Consider the following 21,195-nt stretch of genomic DNA (forward strand, 5'->3'; position numbering starts at 1 on the left):
CAGCAAACCAGCCACCTGGAGACTCAGGCAAGAGTAGAAGTGGCAATCATGAGTCTGAAATTTGTAGGGTAGGACCGCATGCTGGAAACCTAGACAGAAAATATGTTACCTTCATAGTAACTTCTGTAATCAAAAAGAGTGAGTTTTCCTACTCTACTATCATGACTGTTTAAATATTAGGGTTTCCTTGAATATGCATATTTTTTTTCATGATTTTATTTATTTATTTGAGAGAGAAAGGAAGAATATGAGTGGGAAGGAGAGGCAGTGGAAGCGGCAGACTCCCCATTGAGCAGGGAACCAGATGCTGCCTGACTCCAGGACCTGAGACCGTGACCTGAGCCAAAGTCAGACACTTAACCAACTGAGCCACCCAGGTGTCCCTTGCATATTAACTTTAAAATCAGATTATAAACTCTACAAAAAGCCACCGGGAATTTTGATAGTATTGCACTGGATCTATACATCATTTATGGACTAGTTCTTACCCAAGAACTTGAAATGCTGTTCCATTTATTCAAGTCATCTTTAATACCTTTAAATAGTGTTTTGTAATTTTCAGCGGTAGCAGTCTTCTGCTTCTTTTGTTAAACTTACTCCCAAGTATTTAGACTGTGTTATGATAGTGTAAATGGAGTTTTTTTTCCATTTTCATTTTGGATATTTATTCAAATCAGAAATGAAACTGACTTTTGTATACTGCTCTTGTATCTTATAAACTTGCTGAAATTATTTATTAGCTCTAAAAGGTATTTTGGATTCCTCAGGATTTTACACATAATATAATGTCATATGCAAATAGAGATAGTTTCCTCCTCCCTTTCTAATCTGGATGTGTTTTATTTCATTTCTTTCCCTAATAGCCCTCTAACACTGGCGGTATAATGTAAATAGAATTGATGAGAGTGAACACATTTGTCTTGTTTTAGATGTCAATGGGAAAGCATCTTATTTTTCACCATTATATATTATGTTAGCAGTGAGCTTTTTGTTTGAAGGAAATCTCATCTATTCCTACATTTTTCAATTGTTTTATCAATTCCACAGTCAGTGTACAAATCTTTTAATATACCACTGGATTTTTTTTTTTTGCTAGTATATTATCAAAGACTGATTGCATTTGTCTTCTTAAGAGATATTAACCTTTAGTTTTCTTCTCCATGGCATCTTTGTCTGGCTTCATAACAATGTTAATACTAGCCTCCTAGAATGAGTTGAGAAATGTTTCTTACTCTTCTAGTTTTTGGAAGAATTTTTTAAAGATTGATGTTAAATATTTATGGCATATAATACTTCTAACATGCTGTTAGATACCTAATTTGTGGAGGATTTTTATATCTATATTCATCATATACATGGGACATTTGTCTGTTGTTTTCTTTACTTGTGAATTCTTTGTCTGGTTTTGCTATCAGGGTACATTTGCTTCACAAAATAAGTTGAGAACTATTCTTCCTCTTCTGTTTCTCAGAAGAACTTTATAAAAATGGGTTTTAACTTTTCAAATATTTGGTGGAATTCACCAGTGAAGCTGTCTGGCTCTGGGCTTTTCTTTGCTCAGTGTTTGATTATTAATTCATTCTCATGTTGTAGGTGTCATTATTATTACTTTTTTGTGTGTTTTTGAGTCAGTTTGGTGGTTAGTATGTTTCTAAAAACTTGTCCATTTCATCTAGTTGATCTAATTTATTGGTGCACAATTTTTCATAGTATTCTTTTAAAATTATTTTTATTTCTGTAAGGGTTATAATATTTTCCTTACTTTCATTTATTTGTAATTTGAATCCTTTTTACTCATGGTCAGTTGGCTAAAGTTTTCAATTTTATTAATCTTAAAAAAAACCAACATTTATAAATAAACACACCTTTAAAAAAGAAGGGGGGGTGCCTGGATGGCTCAGTCAGTTAACCATAAGGCTCTTGGTTTCACCCCCTGATCATGATCTCAGGGTCCTGAGATCAAGCCCTGAATGGTAGGTTTGCACTCAATGGGGAGTCTGCTTGAGATTCTCCTTCTCCTTTTTCTCTGCCCTTCTGCCCTTGCTTTCTTTCTTTTTCTCTCTACAATATAAATATTTAAAAAAACACTTTTGTTTTATTGATTCTATTATTTTTCTACTGTTTGTTTTATCTACAATCTAATATTAAGTATTTCCTTCCTTCTTCTAGCTCTGGACTTGGTTTACTCTTTTTTTTTTTTTTCTTTCTCTGCATTCTTGCTAGCATTTTTTGTTTTCACTATTTTTTATTTTAGTCATTTTAGTAATTGTGCAATATCTCTTTGTGGTTTTAGTTTACATTTCCTTATGATTAATAATACCGACTATAATTTCATGTGTAATTTTCCATCCATATATCCTTTCCATTGAAATATTAGTGCATATACCCTACATATTTTTTCAACATACTATTATTCTTTTACTATTGAGTTTTTAGAGTTCTTTATATATTCCAGATGCAAGTCCTTTGACAGGTATGTTGTTTATAAATAATTTCTCCCTGATCTGTAACTTCTGTTCATTCTTCTTTTTTCTTTTACCTTTAATCATAGCAGCAGTTTTAATTTGATAAGGTCCAATTTATCATTTTTTTTCTTTTTCCTTTTTTTAAGATTTTATTTATTTCTTTGTCAATATTTGTCAGAAAGAGAGAGAGAGAAAGCACAAGCAGGCAGAGTGGCAGGCAAAGGCAGAGAAAGAAGTAGGCTTTCTGCTGAGCAAGCAACCCCCCACCCCCTCCACCCTGCCAATGTGGGACTCAATTCCAGGACCCTAGATCATGACCTGAAAGGAAGGCAGAGGCTTAACCGACTGAGCCACCCAATTTTTTATTTTTTCAGTTGTACTTTGGATATCAAATCTAAGAACTACTCATGTAGGCCTGGATCCCAAATATTTCCCCTCATTTTTTCTAGAAGCTTTTACATTTAAATCCAACATGCATTTTGAGTTAGTCTTTATACACAACGTGTGAGGTTTAGGTCATAGGTTGAGGTTCCGTTTTGTTTTTTTGTTTTGTTTTGTTTTTGCCTGTGGATGTCCCAATTACTCCAGTACAATTTTTTGAAAAAGCTAGCCTCCTCAATTGAATTGCTTTTGTATCTTTGTCAAGAAACATTTGGGCGTATTTATCTGCATGGATCTATCTCTGAGTTCTCTATTTTGTTCCATTGCTTTATGTATTTATCCTTTTGCCCATAGAATAGTCCTGCCCCTGTTCCATGGTTTCACTTTCTGTGGTTTCAGTTACGCTCAGTCAACCAGGGAAATATTAAATAGAAAATTCCAGAAATAAGTAATTTATAAGTTTTAAATTTTGTGCCATTCTGAGTAGTGTGATAGAGTCTCATAGTCCCCCTCTGTCCTGCCCAGGACTTGAATCCTCCCTTTGTCCAGTATATCCACATTGTACATACTAACCACCTGTGAGTCACTTAGTAGCCATCTTGGTTATCAGATAAATTGTTGGAGTACTGTAGTGCCTGTGTTCAAGTATTTTACTTAATAATGGCCCCAAAGCGCAAGAATAGTGATTCAGTTCAGATATGCCAAAGAGAAGGTGTACAGTGCTTCCTTTAAATGAAAGAGTTGAAAGTTCTCAACTTAATGAGAAAAGAAAAAAAAATCATATGCTGAACTAAGATTTCTGATCACATCTATTATGATATATTATTATAGTTGTTCTATTTTATTATTAGCTATCTTGTTAATCATCTCTTACTGTGTCTAATTTGTAAATTAAACTTTATCATAAGTATGTACATATAGGGGAAAAAGAAATATAGGTTTCAGTACTATCTGTGGTTTCAGGCATCCACTGGGGGATGTGGTATATTATATTTATTAAGTATTTATTATTTATTAGTTTTTATTTTATTTATTAATTTTCAAATGAGAAACAACCCTTGTCTGTCTGGAATATTTTCAAAGTAGTCATAGAATATAATTATTTTTAAACATTGCTGGATATGATTTGCTAATATGGGGAATATTTGCATAAGCTTTTGAATTTCTCTACTTTTCTCTTAGCATAGTGTGGTTGATTCATTCTTGTTGCATGTATCTGTAAATTTTCCCTTTTTATTACTTTCATTGTATGGATAAATAGATTTTGTCCATTTTCTGATTTAGGGACAATTGGGTTGGTTATACTTTTCACTGGTTACGAGTAAAGCTATGATAAGCCTTTTGCGTAAAGGCTGTGTGCAAACATAAATTGTTAATTTCTCTGGAGTAAATACCTGGGAGGAATCTGTAGTTCAAATTGTTAGGATATATTTAAATTTGTGAGGACTGACCAGGCTATTTTCTAGGATGATTATGAAATTTTACAGTTCATTCAACAATGTATAGGATTTCTCATTGCTCTCCCTATATCCACAAGTGCTTGGTATGATCAATTTTATTTGTTTGCTTCAATTTTACATTCCTGTGGTTAAGTATGTAGTAGCATTTCATTTTGGTATTAACTGGCATTTCTCTAATGCCTAATGATGTTGAGCATTTTTTGACGTGCTTATTTTTTATCCATAATTCTACTTTGTTGTAGTTTTGTTCAAATATTTTGAGCTCCTTTTTGTCATTGTTTGCTTTCTTATTATCGAACTTAAAAATTTATAATGTATCTCAGACATATTTCTTTATTAAGTTTTCACAATCTGTGACTTGTCTTTTCATTTTCTTAAACTTTGAATATCAGAAGTTATTACTTTTTATGCAAACCAATTTATCAACTCATTTTTTACATATTATTCTTTGGTTTTCTAAGGAGTCTGTGCCTTAGTCAAGGTTCCAAATATATTCTCATGTGGTTCATCTTAGAAGTTTTATAATTTTATGCTTTATATTTAAGGCTTTGATCCCTTTTGTGCTAATGTTTATATATTTTATGAATAATAGATTGAGGTTAATTTTCGTGTTAGTAAAATTTTTGTTTATTTAATTCCCAAGAGGTATCATATATACTGTGTGGTAGTATTTAATATAGTAAATAATACAATTTTTTTATAATCAAACTTCTTAAAAGTCAGTTAATTGCTCTTGACCTTTTATCAAAATATCTGGGTGGTAGCAGTAATAGCACTGCTTCAATTCATATTTTCTTGTATGCTGAGCTAAGCCATACTGTCCTATAATACTACTTGACCAATATATTAAAAGATCCCAAGGCTCACGTTTCAGAGAACTTGTTTCATTTTCATAATTATCTAGAGTTGACTGATATGTTACTAAAAACTCAGGCATGGTTCATAAACTTGATATATGCATTTATATAATTATTACTACATATAAAAAGTAGTGGGAATGTAAGATAACATCTATTTTTAGGGACTTTATATTAAAATTTCCAAACAATTAATATTTCAAGATGTCTCAATCCATTGCTTTTTCTTTCCCCTAGGTAATTGTTTATATTTTTGATATTTAAAATGAAATATCTTTAGGACCTTAAGGGAAAAAAAACCAAGGTCATAACAAAAAATTCTATATGATATAGTGATATATATGTATATGACTACTTAACACATTCTTATTCTCAAATGTATTCTTAAAACTAAAAGTAATTAAGTTTAATGTGAATCATATTTAAGGAGATAGCAGACACTGTTGATACTCAGAATTATCTATATTACAACACTCAAATTGGGCAAAAGGCTTAAAATGATCAAAAGAAATACACCATAATTAAAACTGAATTCTCACCATTACATGCATAGGAAGGCTTTTCAAGAAGAGATTTTCAAAATAATGAAAAATATTCTAGGCATTAAGAACAGGGTCACATCACTATTTCAAAAGAAAGCTGACAGGTCAGAAGTAGCAACTGCATGATTAGCAGTTGTTAATCATGTCATTTACTGAATAATCCACACATCGCCCCTCTAATTTGTAATGCTGGTTTTATTTAAAAAACTTCTTCTTTAATTAATAACTTTGTGTTCTGCTCATTGATCTGAATATCTTGTTGCTGGACCAACATCACTATTATTTAATCAGGGTAGTTTTACAATAATTTTATATCATTTACAGCAACAATATACATACTATCCTATTTTTATGCATTTCATTTTCTGTACAAATTTTAAAGTAAATTTTTTGTTATGAGGAAATCTACAATTTAAAGTAAAATTACATATGATACATAAATGATACATAAGTTGAAGAAATCTGATGTTTCAGCCACTTATTATATCATTTAATAATTTTGGTACATATTCAAGATATATTTTTTAAAGATTTTACTTATTTATTTGAGAGAGAGAGAGTGTGTGTGAGAGAGAGAGAGCATGAGAAGGGGATGGTCAGAGGGAGAAGCAGACCACCTGCCAAGCAGGAAGCTCGATGTGGGACTCGATCCCTGGACTCCAGGATCATGACCTGAGCTGAATGAAGGCAGTCGCTTAACCAACTGAGCCACCCAAGCGCCCCATTCAAGATATTTTTAACCTATAAACCTTGTTTATTTATTGTTAATTTATTATTGAATTATGGTATAATTTTGATTATTATTTTTTAAAGTATCTTTAATTTTCTTCTCCTGTGGTTACTGTCAATATTGATGAGAGCATTTATTTCTGAATAGTAAACTCATAAATGAATAAATAACCATATTCTGTCCATTTATTTTCAATTATTCTCAATAAAAATAACAAAATTATGATATATTTCTGGGAGAATTTCAACCATAACCTATAGGATTTTAAATTATTTTCCAAGTACTCTCTAAAAACTAAACAATTTTCCACTTGATCAAGTAGGTATCTTGAGGTTCACCTAATTTTTAAGTGGTTATGTAGTTTAAATATTTTATTAATACTTTATTATTTTACTATGCTGTGATAATGCCAACTTTATTAATAATCTAAGGGAAAATATTTTTTAACATACTCTACAAAACAGTTTGACCTGTTTATTTCACCTGTTAACTTGTGACACCTGTTTGCTCCCTTGTTCGTTTTTCAGTTCCCACAATCATTTCAATTAAAAAAAAAAAAAATTGTGCTGAAGTGCCTCAGTACAGGCACAATGGAAGATCCCCTTATATCTCTGCACTGAGAAATACAATAAATGAATGTACTCTTTTGTCTCTTTTGTGTCCTATAAAGATATATATGCTTCTTTCCTTGTTTTGCTCTATTACATCTCAAATTAAATGCTTCATTGTATAAAGAAAAGAATTACTGTGTTAAGCTTGACACAGACATCTTTTCATGCTCTTTCATGAACTTCCCTGAATCAAGGGACTGACAAAATGACCTTCCTCAAACTTTCTTCAGCTATCGATGCTAACTTGTTTGATTCCTTTTCCAATGCCCAAAATGAACATTTGTCCCGTATAGTTTTCTAAATTTAAATAAAAGTGTATGTGAATATCTCACCAAATCATTACTTTATTTGCACTATTATAACTCTGAAGTCCATTTTACAAAGTGGCAGTGTAATTATGAAATGCAATGTACTGCCTGTGTAAAAAGACCTGTAAAAATATAGAATTAAAGTGTATTGCATTCAGATTAAATATCTACATGTAATTGTTCTTGAGATAATTATTTCTGTATTGTATTTCTTGAGTTTAGAAAGAAAACACAAAAGACATGGGTTATAAATGCATAATATTTGTGTGAATGTGTTTATATGCTTATTTTATATATTAATAAAAATAAATACAACAATAGCAACTTCACATTTTTATGTTATTTGTACTTTAACTGTTCAACTATACCCTAAGCTAAATTTTGTCCTCTATTTATCCATAAATTATTTTGAAGTGAAAATGTTGGTATGCATAAATTATCCCATAGATCTTAGTAACAAGATAAATATAGTAACAACATCAAAAGAATGTTAAAACAGAAATGTTATCATAATGTGGTGTAAAAGGTTCTGAGAATGGCTAAAAAACAGTTAGGAGGGATGGTTTAAAGTAAGTTGAAAGCCACAGAGATATCTGTATGTTTTGTTTAATTTTAATAAAAATAGGAAACTTTTATTGGAAGATTCTGATGTGATGAGTCCCATCTGCTCTTATTTTGTTATATAACAATTTGCATAAAATCTATTAAATTTGCTCTATTGCATGCTTCAGGAATTTAATAACCCAGAATTATGGATGGTATACTGTACTTGGTAACAAATGTTAATAAACAAAAATTCTACTTCAAGATAGAAATGCATATAGAAACTAATATGTAATTTTAGAGAAAATAAAATGATTGCAAATTGTTTTCATCATTTTTAGTAATTAATTTGTTCTAATTAAGAAGGTGTGATTTGTATTTCTATGCTTCTAGTTCTTTGGAGTGTTACAGAAAATGAAGTTTCATCATTAACTTGGTTGCACATAATGGGTATCATAAAATGTGTTTTCTTAGTCTTTTTCTTCTCACTTACTTTCTCTTCTTTATAAAGTAATGAATCCACATGAAATTATCTGTTAGCTGTAAAAATGAAAAGGTTTCCTTAAAATTTTTTGTTATCTGTGCAAACATGGTATTTACGAAGCCTTGGGTACAAGAATGCTATCCCTTTCTGCTCTTTAAGAAAAGTTATTATTCTCTCTTCCAATCTGAATTATTCCTAAGTTTGGCCTCCACTGGAGGAAAGAATACTCGAGACATATTTTCACACCAGAGTAATCTTTTAGCATAATACCTACACTTTAGATACATGGGTTCCATCCCTGTACTCTGCTAAAGCTAAGGTTATCACACAATGCAAATGTATTCAGCCTTTCATTAAGGACCTCTATTTAAATTGCAAAGGTTTGAAGAGTCTATGCAGGTGTTTCTGTACAAATGGAACATACTACAATACCTTAAAAAGGAGCTTTGGATCATACATCCTTATACACAAATTTGGATTTTAACTCATGTTAGCTGAGGGAACTTAGGCAAAGTCATTCTCTAATGATGAGGGTCTTTCCAGAAATAAGGAAACCCAATAGTAATCACTATAAAGGATTAATGTGTAGATCAAATGAAATAGAAAATATGTTGCCAGTGCCCAGCATGGAAAAATAACAAAAAATGGTAGCATTTTTAAAGCAATTCATTTTTGTGTCTATTTGAAACCATGAAGCAGTCTGTCTTTGTAAACGATAATTTGTGAAACCAAATAGACATTATTATAGTATTCCTGACATTTTTATAATTTTACATTTGAAGAATTTATTTTGTCAAACAACAGCACAAGTGAGACAATATAAGTGTGATGTGTGTATGTGTATTCTCTCCTTTGTATCTGTCAGCCCCATTAACAATAAATAAAGATAAGTCTGAGTGACAACAATAAAGTGTTTTTCATATATTCATGTGGTTTTAAGTCAACCAAAACCTATTATTTTGACCTATTTATCTTTGCCATTATTGTTATTTTAGGAAGGGGCTAAAAGTAATTTTGCTTTCATTCTTAAGGTTTTCTCTTAATTCCCCATGTTTTATTCACTTTGGAACAAAAATTGAGAAAAATGGCCTCAGCCAGCCAGACAGCCAACCAATCAACAACTGAATATTGAGTATGTATTATGTGCTGGACACAGATGATAGGCCTCCAAGAAATAACAATGAAATAGTCATATTTTCTACATGAAGAGAGTCTCAGTTTAGTCAAATATACACAAGTACAGTGCAGTAAAATGTGTTTCTTATATGGAATATATAAAAGACACTAAATGAGAGTGACCGACCCAATTATTGACTGAGCAGACATATGATAGTCAACATAATCCTTGAAAATTTTCTGGAAGTATTAATGGGAATTCACATAGTAGGGAAAAAATATGACAGTTGTTTGAATAACAACAAAAACAAAAGGCCTAATAGGATTAAAACAGGATGAGTTTCAAATGATTATAACTCCTAATATTTCTACTCAATATTTTTCCCAAATAATTACATATTATTCCATTATTAATCAGTATAATGTTGTTTAGAGTGATTATTTTAGAGGAAAATTTTAAGATAATAAGCCATATATAGTAACTATTATTTGACAAGGTTATCAAAAACTACTAAATATCAAAAGCCCTCCCTGTAATATCTGATAATGTTGCTACTGTCTCCCCAATTTATACATAAATATATTTTGGTGAAAGCAGATAACTATTTCTTTGATCTGTGACCATATAACTGATAAATGAATGCAACTATGTTCAAAATAACTTCCAGCTTACTAAAAATTCTACATTTCTGTCTGGTTATACCACTTCTGACTCTTCTCGTTTTTAAATCCTTTTATTTTATCCCCCCCCCGCCCATAGAGTAACTAGTTTAGTGGCTTGGACAGAGCTATTTCTCTATGTCACACTTACCTCACTCAAAACACATGTAGTGAGTGTCTATTATTGGTTGAATACCCTTCTAGTCACAGTAGAAAACTAAACCACTCTTGCCTAGAAACCTGTCCAATGTGTAAGATCCATAGACCACAGGTAATTGCAGTGTATAACTTGAACAAATGAGTCTAACATGTCTGGAGTATAATTATGATCTTCCTACTTCTGTAAATGAAGTTTAAAATGTTGACACATACTGTCAAAACAAAAATTGCACTGAACAAAGTTCAACATTCAAGGAAGACTTTCTGCAAGGCTTTTGCAATAGTGGAGAGGGGACAGAACTCACTTTGAACGCAATTCCATTCAGACAAAAGGTGGGAGGGCAGTTATGCACTGGAGTAAGCTAGTAGAAAAGTACTAGAGGACTTCAAAGGGGCGGGGATTGATGGATGGGCTGTGCCAGATGCATTCAGTTCTTCCTGAGTTTGCAAGTTCTTTTTTGTTTGTTTGTTTGTTTATTCATTTGAAACAAAGAGAGTGAGAAAGCTCATGAATAAGGGAGAGAGGCAGAGGGAGAAGGAGAAGCAGACTTCTGCTGAGCTGGAAGCCCAACATGGGGCTCTGTCCCTGGACCCAGAGATCATGACCTGAGCTGAAGGTATAGATAGGTTCAACCATCTGAGCCCCCCAGGCACCCCAACAAGTTCTTTCTTTTTGATTAGGTAGCTTGCATTTGCTCATTAGTGCTCGTCACAGTTAGTCTCTTGCCTTCTTACTGAGACAGGCAGATAGGGGTGCTGTTTTCCTTGATGATTACATTTTAAAGGAATGGCTCCCAGGAACTTGAGGACACTTCTGGGTTGTAAAACTGGTGAGAGGCTTTTTAGGAGATTTACATCTCCTAAAAAAGAGAAAGAGTTTACATGTTTTCTAGAGTAAATTCTCTAAGAAAAAAGGTCAGAGTCTAGAGTCAGATAGAAGTGTTTAAAACTTAGTCAAAATGAGGGAAACAAATTGCCAGGAGCACATTTTTACATACTGTTTCTTCCCTTTTATCTCCATTGTTTTATTCAAGGCCCTTGGGCACTTAAATCACACTCTGGTCACTCAAGTGTTAGCAAAGTCTTGTTTAATGTATTTTGTTTAGAATGAAAATTGTTGCTTCCAAAACTAATATAGGCAACATTTTCAACTGGGAAATCTCATATTTTTTAATAACTAGATTTTTTTTTCTGCCCTTGAATAATTCAAAAATCTGTCCTCTTGCGCATTTGTATTTGTAGTCCTTATCTCTTATATAATCTAAAGGAAAATTACAAATTCCATAAGCAAGTCATGGGGAGGCTCTGATGTCTAAAAGTCCACTATAGCCATTTAGGTCACTGATCCACTCCGACATATGGTATAGCTGTTGGATATTTTTTAAGTGTTCTTTGGCTTTCTCTGAGCCCAGAACAGTGTGGCCTCCCAATGATGAAGTCTTTAATAAAATCTTATTTTTGCATGAGCCTCAGTGAATTCATCTTATTTAAGTAGACTTACCTATAGTCAAGGTATAGTGAGTATTTACTGTAGATAAAGGATTTCAGAGAGTATTTTAAGAAGCTTGTATCTCACATGTACACCAGATCATGTTCATATTTCGAAGGTATTCTTTTAGTTGAAAAACTATTGAATAATGGACCAATTTCAAATGTCATCATTACATGAAGTTCTTCACTTTTTTCTCTCTCTACACTATTTTTCAACAACAAGCATGAAGATATGGAGTTTGATTTTATTATATTGGCAGAGGTTCTAAGTTATTTGTGATAACTAATTTGACTATTTTATGTAGTTGCATTGGACTAGACACCTTGGCCAGCATCCAGGGGAGAAAATTTAGCAGACAGAATTTTTGGAAAATAAGCAGCCCGTGTAAACAAAAGGTCTTAGAATTTTAGTTCATTTTTTTTATAACTCTGCTTCCTGAAATAACTAATCAGGCTTATTTACATTATTCAGCTAACAGTATTCAGACGTAAGGATAAAAAATAACAACACTCTTAAATTATTGAAATATTTCAAAAATGTTGAGTTTAGTCTGAAGGCAACCTTTTATGAGTAAGATCTATAGTTTACAGTAAATCCAGTAGCAATACATAATTATTAAATCAATCAATAAATTAATTAACACAGCCCTTATGAGAGGACTGGAAAACTTATAAGTCAAGGGGAGAAGAAAGGTAAAACTATTAGTTTACAATAAGGTTATCATTGTAAAAGATCAACCTATATTTTTAAAATCTTCTCCTTAAAATAAATTAAGTACTTTTCTAAAGTATATTATTTTTATTTTACATTTTAATATTCTATATAATAGTAATTTACATCTCTGTATGTAAACCAATATTGAAGTCCCAGAATAATAAAACTTGAACAAATATGCCATAATATTAGAACCAACTGATTTGTGACTCTTTTTTAAAAGATTTTATTTATTTATTTGACAGACAGAGATCACAAGTAGGCAGAGAGGCAGGCAGAAAGAGAGGGGGTGGGGGAAGCAGGCTCCCTGCTGAGCAGAGAGCCCAATGTGGGGCTCGATCCCAGGACCCTGGGATCATGACCTGAGCTGAAGGCAGAGGCTTTAACCCACTGAACCATCCAAGCACCCCATGATTTGTGATTTAACACACACAAAAAGTCTTAAATACAGTCCACTAAATTAAACTGGGACATTTATAATTCAAATTCACATAGATAATCCTAAATATAAATAATCCTCAGAGTCTTCATATATAGGACAAAATTCTTCTGTAGTGTTTATCTAGTAGCCACTTTTAAAGCTGTGTCTGGAAAAGTCAATAAAAATAAGATTCAGGAAGTTTTTCTAGTTTAATTTTAACACAGAGCTTATAAGATTTAGCCTAATAAAATTGGGAAAACAAGAAAAATTAAGTTTGTGAAATTGATTTTTATAGAGTAGAGATTTTCTAGAGCTCAGCAGGTATGTGATGGGATTAAGATACTTTCATAGCTAAAAATATTATTCAAAAAACAAAGATGAATTCAACATGAGCTTGGTTGTTATAATTGTCTACAGAATCGGGATCTGTCATTTTAAATTATACTTTTTAGAGAGGTTATGTAAGTGTGTGTGTACGTGTGTGCATATGTAGATGTTTGTATGTTTTAACACAAAATACAATGAACAGAAGCTATCCGGAAGTTAATTTCAATTAAGTTGCATGGACAGGCAAAACACAGAATCATTTTAGTGTAACAATGATGCTGGCTTTCTAGTAGAACGTCCAATAAGGGAGATTTAAAAAAGAAGCTTTCCTATTCGCTGTCATTCCAATATTCACAGAAGAAATCAATCAAATAAAAATCCTCATCTTCAAAGGTCGAAATATGGGCATTGCAAGTTTGTAAAAAACATACTGGAATTCTACGGCTGTTATCAATCTCAGCTCTTCAAAATACAAATGACAGAAAACACATATTGGCTTAAGAAAAAAAGAGTGCTTATTAGCTTAAGTAACTCAAATGTTCCAATATGGTTATAGATGAACATTCAGATGGTCAGGCCCTTTCTTTTATATCTCCACTTTAAATTCAACTGGACTTCCCCACCATATGAGTTGATCTCCAGCAGTACTAACCTTACTTTCTATTTTTTTGGCAACATTAATAGAAATAGATTGATTACACTTAAAATAGCTCCACCAACAATTCTAGACTAAGTCTCATTGACCTGGGGTTGCATACCCAACCCTGTTAGTCAGACTGGGTTTAAGACTTGCTGCAGTCATAAATATACACTGTAATGGCAGTTTTACACAAGAAAGTCTTATTTGTTGCTCAAGCCATGACTGATGTAGATCAAAAGGCTCTTTCCCATCCTTTAGTCATGCCATTTCTAACCTATGATTTTAAAATCTCTATAGCAGGGGAAGAGACAGAAAACACCAAAAAAGCACTCTGAACTGACTTGCCAAGAATTTAATCACATGCACTCACCTGAGTGAAGGGGAGCTTGGAAAATACACTTCCCTATAAGTCCAGAAAGGAGGAAATGAAATACGATTGTTTCTGTCACATGTTTCCTTTCCCGATCATTTTTCAGAGAGGTTTGGTTCTCTAATGGACCAGACATATCCATTTTTGAATTTGGGGTGGTTAGGGAGATCAACATTGTTCAGTTTCAGTGAGAATTAAGATGGATGGTTTCACAAAGGAATATAGACTTGCTTTTATAGCCAAATGAGGGAATAGAGACAAAGATACTGGAGAGGCTCAAAAAACCAAACTTCCCAGAATATAAACAGTTGTTCTTTACAAGATGAAAATAGAGAAATATATACCTTTTCAATTTTACCAAATAATAATTCAGTCAGTTACATTTAAGTAACTGGTTTTTAAAATCATCCTTATCTTCTCCAAAAAAAAAAAATATATATATATATATATATATATATATATGTATAAAATTAAATTGATAGGCCAAATCATTGATTAAAAAATGCAATGGAAAATACTATGCTTAAAGATGCTATATTTCATTATGTATATAAAAGTAGAATTAGAATTAGATTACTGTATGTTATAGGTAACTTGTAGAGTTAAAGGGATGTAAAGGTATCTGACTTACTGATACATACCCAAATCTGTGAAGATTATTTATGTATTTTTTAATTTTTTTTAAGATTTTTTAATTTATTTGAGAGAGAAAGAACAGGGGAAAGGGGAGAGGGAGAGGGAGAAGCAGACTCCCTACTGAGTGGGGAGCCCCACATGGGAGCTCTATCCTAGGACCTTGGGATCGTGACCTGAACTGAACCAACTGAGCCACCCAGGGTCCCCAATCTGAAGATAAATTTAGATCTTCTCAGGAATAATATATTCATAGAATCCTACAATTAGAAAAAAAGCATAGAAGTCATCTAACTCAACAAGAATCTTATATGCAAATGCCTCATTCATGACCTCATGTACAGTGTGTAGAATATGTGGTAATGGTTGTTATTTTTATATTTAAACTGAAGTCATACACTAACATATTAATAACTACCACATTTTATTTATAAAACTATAATCAGAGTTTAAAGAAAATTCAGTTTTACCCAGAAGTTTTAGTAAGATTAATAGAATGTTCAACTGTAACCTAATAAATGTGTTGTACAGACAGGAATCACAAGTTCTGAACACTAGTGTATGTAAAGCTAACATCATTATTTTATTTCTTGGCATTTTATTTCTCAGGTACCAAGTTGAATTGACCTGCTATCTTTATTAGAAAGAAAAATTTTTATCATAATGTATTATGTAAATGAATTTCTCGTCCATCATAGTCTTGTTTAGTTCTTTAAAATACTATACAACAGCCTTGGGTTATCAACCTGTATAGCTACATTCAGTCTGTATGTACCTAATGTTACTACCCCTAACCCCACGCCTTTGAAGAAATTTTGTGTAAAAATGTGGTATCAGTATTCCTGGAAAGGTAGAGTTTATTCAGGGCCACCTGGAAAGCGATCCTGCTGGCTTTGCTATGATGAGATAGTCTGGCTGAGGCTGTGTTTTAGTTACCAAGGGACAATACTTATAAAAGCATTTATTTTAAGAGAAGTGCAGAGATTAGCAATGTAAATCTTTTAAGAAGATGCTGCAACCTGGAATATAAAAAGATTATTGAAAGACAATAATGTGTCTGTGTTTTCAACTCTAACAACACATGCATGTCCCTAGAGAGAAAGAGGAGGACGAGGGAAGCCATACTAATTTATATTCATTTACTTGTTCTCTGTGCAAGCAATTACTGAATCCCTGGTTAAGTAAATCAGAAATAAATTTGTCTCTTCCCATCAATCCATATTCCATTTGAAAATTTTCAAAGAATATTCATTGAGTTTCCATTTTTATTACAGCTCACCCCTGTGAGATAATTAGTTAACTCAATTAGTTAACTCATTCTCCCTTATCTAAGTAACTCAAAATTACCTTACTGGAATTTATTAAGTGTCAAAATCTAACTTGCCTTCCACAGAAAACTTAGGCCATAAAGCAAGATATTATATGACACCATGAGAATGAAATAACCCAAATCCAGAAAGGGAGAAATTCTATAGTATAAGTGACCACATTTAAATAATGAATTTAAATAGTTGACCCTTGAACAACACAGATTTGACCATACAGGTCCATATATATAAATGCAGTAGAGCACTGTAAATGTATTTTCTCTTCCTTATGATTTTCCTAATATTTGCTTTTCAGAGAGATAGAGACAGACCAAGAAACAAACGCTTAACTATAGAAAACACAACCTGATGCTTACTGAAGGGGAGGTGGGAGGGAATGGGTGAAATAGGTGATGGGGATTAAAGTGTGCACTTGTGATGAGCACTGGGTCTTGTATGGAAGTGTTGAATCACTATATTGTACACCTGAAACTAATCTTACACTGTATGTTAACTAACTGGAATTCAAATAAAAACTTGAAAAAATATTTTTCTTTTCTCTAGCTTATTTTATTGTAAGAATACAGTATATAAGATATGCAGCATACACATTATGTTTTAACTGTTTATGTTATCTGTAAGGCTTCCAGTCAACAATTGTCTTTGAGTAGTTAAATTTGGGGGGGGGATATAAAGTTATACACAGATTTTCAATTTCACAGGAGTTGGGATCCCTAATCCCCATGTAGTTCAACGGTCAACTATAATCAGCACAAAGAGATAAACTGAGGGAGAAGCTGCAATAAATTTAAAAATGGTCCATATTTCGATCTTGATTCAAACATTAAAAACAGCAACAAAACCCCAGCAAAGCTATATTTTTGATACTCTTAAAAAAGAATATAGACCGTAATACATGGTATGAATGAATTATTTTTAAACTCTTTGGTGTGCTAACAGTATTATAGTGAAATCCTTATCCACTTGTGATATACAGTAATGTGTTTATAGAAGAAGAAAAAAGTGTTATTAGTTTCTTAGGGCTGAAGATGAAGTTGGGAGAGACTGTGATTTAAGTGAATTTCCTTAGAATTTTATGCTGATGGCATTCTTGAGTATTAGAGCCATGTAGCAGTAGTTAACTGAGAAAGAAATTAGATTATGCTTAATATATCAGACAGTATCACCACTGTGGCACTCAGTAGGGTGTGACAATGAGTTATAGCAATAGTCATTCTATTATTTTGCATGCATATGTATAATTTTTTTTTTAAAGAAATAACAGGCCCACAATGGAGTCACTGGTGCTAAGCCTCATGTCAGCAAACCAAGATTTAACACCTAACCTAACTGCATTTTCAGCCCCTTCCAGGAAACTAACCTTAAGTAGTCAGTCTGGAATTTTCTGATCAGCACTAGTGAGGTAAACCGACAGACAGGCCCTTTTTATCCCCTAAACAGGGGCGACCTTGTTTGAAACAATACATTCTTTGCCCACTTCTCTCTATAAACATCTTCCATTTTGTACAGCTCACTGGATGGGGATCCTTTCTATTCACTAGACGGGATGGTGCCCAATTCATGAATCACTGAATAAAGCCAATTAGGTCTTCGAATTTACTCAGTTGAATTATGGTTTTTGCAATGTTCATGTATACACATACACATATATACTCACAGACATACATCTAGGGGCACCTGGGTGGCTCAGTGGGTTAAAGCCTCTGCCTTCGGCTCGGGTCATGATCCCAGGGTCCTAGGATCGAGCCCCGGATCGGGCTCTCTGCTTAGCGGGGAGCCTGCTTCTTCCTCTCTCTCTCTCTCTCTCTGCCTGCCTCTCTGCCTACTGGTGATCTCTGTCTGTCAAATAAATAAATAAAATCTTTAAAAAAAAAAAAAAGAGAGACATACATCTAGTTAGTTCTTTTCCTTTTGACCTTGAATATTTCATAAACTTTGAGGAGGAACCAAAATAATTTAAATTGGCTATTTAAGAAATTCTGTTATAAAGTTTAAAAATTAAAACTGAACTTTTGTCCCCAGTGAGAATATTATAATCCCATACAGTTTGAAAGGGATGTATGCTACATTAAAAATTTTTTCCCACAACTTTTAAGATAACTCTATATTTTTATTATCAAGGTGAATATATTTTAATTTAGATCTAGTTTTAATATAATTATTGACAAACTAAAAACCATTAAAATCACCTAATAATTAGACATTAAAAAAACCAAAATATTTTGATATTTCAATATGAAATTCAATAAACACTCTGTATGTAGGTACTTTTATAACCCTAACAAAAGCTTTAAATAAATGTTTAGACGTTATGGGCAAGATGGTACCAAATGCTATGATTAATGTTACTAAACAGTTTCTATTATAAACTTCTGTTTTCAGAACCTGACATGATTCTGAAAAAGTCTCGGTTTGCATTAAAGTGTCGCATGTTTTGCCTCTTTCCCTAGGTGATTTTTTTCTCACATGTGGGAGGAAAATCTGTTCCCTTTTTCCAGCAAGTGAGAATGTGGGAAATATATTTTCATTGTAAAAATAATTTGCTACCTATTTGTATTTAAAGTAGTTCAAATGACATCCTCGTATAACTATTTCAAATAATTCTGTACTTTTTATTTTGATTATAAAAATTACACATAATTATTGTAGAGCCATTTAGAAACATAGAAACATTTAAAGAAATATAAAAATCCATACAGAGAGATCACCACAGTTCATATTTTTTTTCTTTGCCACCCTTAAAAAAATACATACCAGTATTTTAAAAATTAGAATATACAAATATATAGCAGCAAGCCATGTTTTAAATATCTTAAATTGTAATTCTAAATGTCTCCATAATAACTCATCAATGAAAGAGCTATAACCTTTTAATCAATTATCAATTGTCTCCAATTTCTTATTATAAAAATTTCAAGATGGGATATAACCTTGTACACCCATATTTGTGTGACCCTGAATATTTTTTTTAGAAACTTTCTTGAATTGGACAAATATTGCTGTTAACTGATACATGATCTCCCATTTATTGAGGACAAAACTAGATTATTTTCCCATCATCCTTTACAATTATGGTGACCACATAGCTAACTTTTCTCCAATCAAATGTTAATAGATTTAAAGCTTCCAAATCTTCCTAGTAAAATCTCTTGATATGACACTCCATGTTCTTTTTTCATCTTGGAAGACTGGCAAGATCCCCTTGGAAACGGTTAAATTTAATATCTGCTATGACCTTAGCTTCTTAATAATTATCTGAAGAAAAGTTTGCTGATGACTTGAATACTTGCTCGGGACTGTTAACTTGAGAAACAGACATCTTGTTCTTTAAGCTACTGTAACTTTATCTATTTATTTACTTTTTAAAGATTTTTAAATTTATTTTAGAGACACAGAGAGAGAGAGAGAGAGGGCACTAGCAGGAGGGGAGAGGAAAAATAAGAGAATTTCAAGCAGACTCTGCTGCTGAGCGTGTAGCCTATATGGGGCTCAATCTCATGACCTGAGCTAAATCAAGAGTCGGTAGCTCTCAACTGACTGTGCTACCCCGGAATACCTTCCCTCCATTTTAAAATATTTATTTATTTATTTGAGAGAGAGAGAGAGAAACTACTATAAATTCAGAGTATTTTTTTATACCACAGGTTAACCTACCTAAACTAATAACATTTGAGAATTTTTTTTAAAAGATTTTATTTATTTATTTGACAGACAGAGATCACAAGTAGGTGGAGAGGCAGAGAGAGAGGGGGAAGCAGGCTCCCCACTGAGCAGAGAGCCCGACGCGGGGCTCGATCCCAGGACCCTGAGATCATGACCTGAGCCAAAGGCAGAGGATTAACCCACTGAGCCACCCAGGCACCCCACATTTGAGGACTTTTAATATGTATGATTAAACTGTCTTCCAAAAACTTTATAGTAACTTATAGGTAAAACAATACTGAATAGTATTACCAAGTCAGCACACTTGCAAACATTGGGGAGCTTACCAAACATGGCCCTAGTAGGGGAAAAAAAAGGGGGGGGGGAAGCTTATATTTACATAATACACGTTTATAAGCCTATATACAAGGTTATGGATCTGAATCATGTATAATGAGATTACAAGGGATAGAATACTGGATGTAATAACATGTGCTTCACTACCACTGCAGTCCCTGAAACACAAAGGGAGAGAGGAATTACCTCAATTTGAGACAGAGAAGGGTGTGTTGAATGGCTGTTTGACAAGAGCCAGAAGGCAGAAATAGCCAATTTTTATTTTGTGCACACATCCCAGACATCCAAGCATAGAAATCAAAGTCAGAGAGTGATTCAAAAGAGAAACCTAACAGAGTGGGCACAATGCACCCCGTTTGCCCCTTGGTATGTATTTTTATTCTTTCTGTGGGTAAAAGGTACACAAATCTCTTTAGCATTGTTATCATAAAGAGTTAGTGACAATTCAATCACTGCTACGCATGCAATCTAAGAGGTGAGTTACCAGTGTTCTTCATAAAAAATAGTGTAAAACAAAGAAGGAAAAATAAGTAAATAAAACATGGCTGCTTCCCTCCTTACTTCAGGAGCTATTCCTAAAGCCCAAGCCCATGTTTTCTTATACATTGTGCTGGCAGCTCGCTGTTTAGGGATTCTTTACAAACCTGTTTAGGGATTCTTTACAAAAATTTGCTTTTGTGGAAACTGAGTATTTGTAATAATGTCTGTAGTATCTATTGGATTATTGTGGTTTACCATTGACCAGAATTTAAGAAGAGTCAAAAATAACACTCCAGTCAATTTCCTGGGTTCTGAACATAGTCATCATTGCTCTGATTGTATAGAAGCATTCCAATGTAGCTGCTAATTTACCCTGGCCAATAGAGAGACCCACATATCTGACTGTTAGTTAAGCTATGAATCTAAAATTGCCAAGAGAAGGTCCTTCCCCTGTAAGAAGTGAACTGGAGGAAAT

This window comes from Lontra canadensis, unplaced genomic scaffold (assembly GCF_010015895.1).
Source record: "Lontra canadensis isolate GAN:19392208 unplaced genomic scaffold, GSC_riverotter_1.0 scaffold22, whole genome shotgun sequence".
NCBI classification, from domain to species: Eukaryota; Metazoa; Chordata; class Mammalia; order Carnivora; family Mustelidae; genus Lontra; species Lontra canadensis.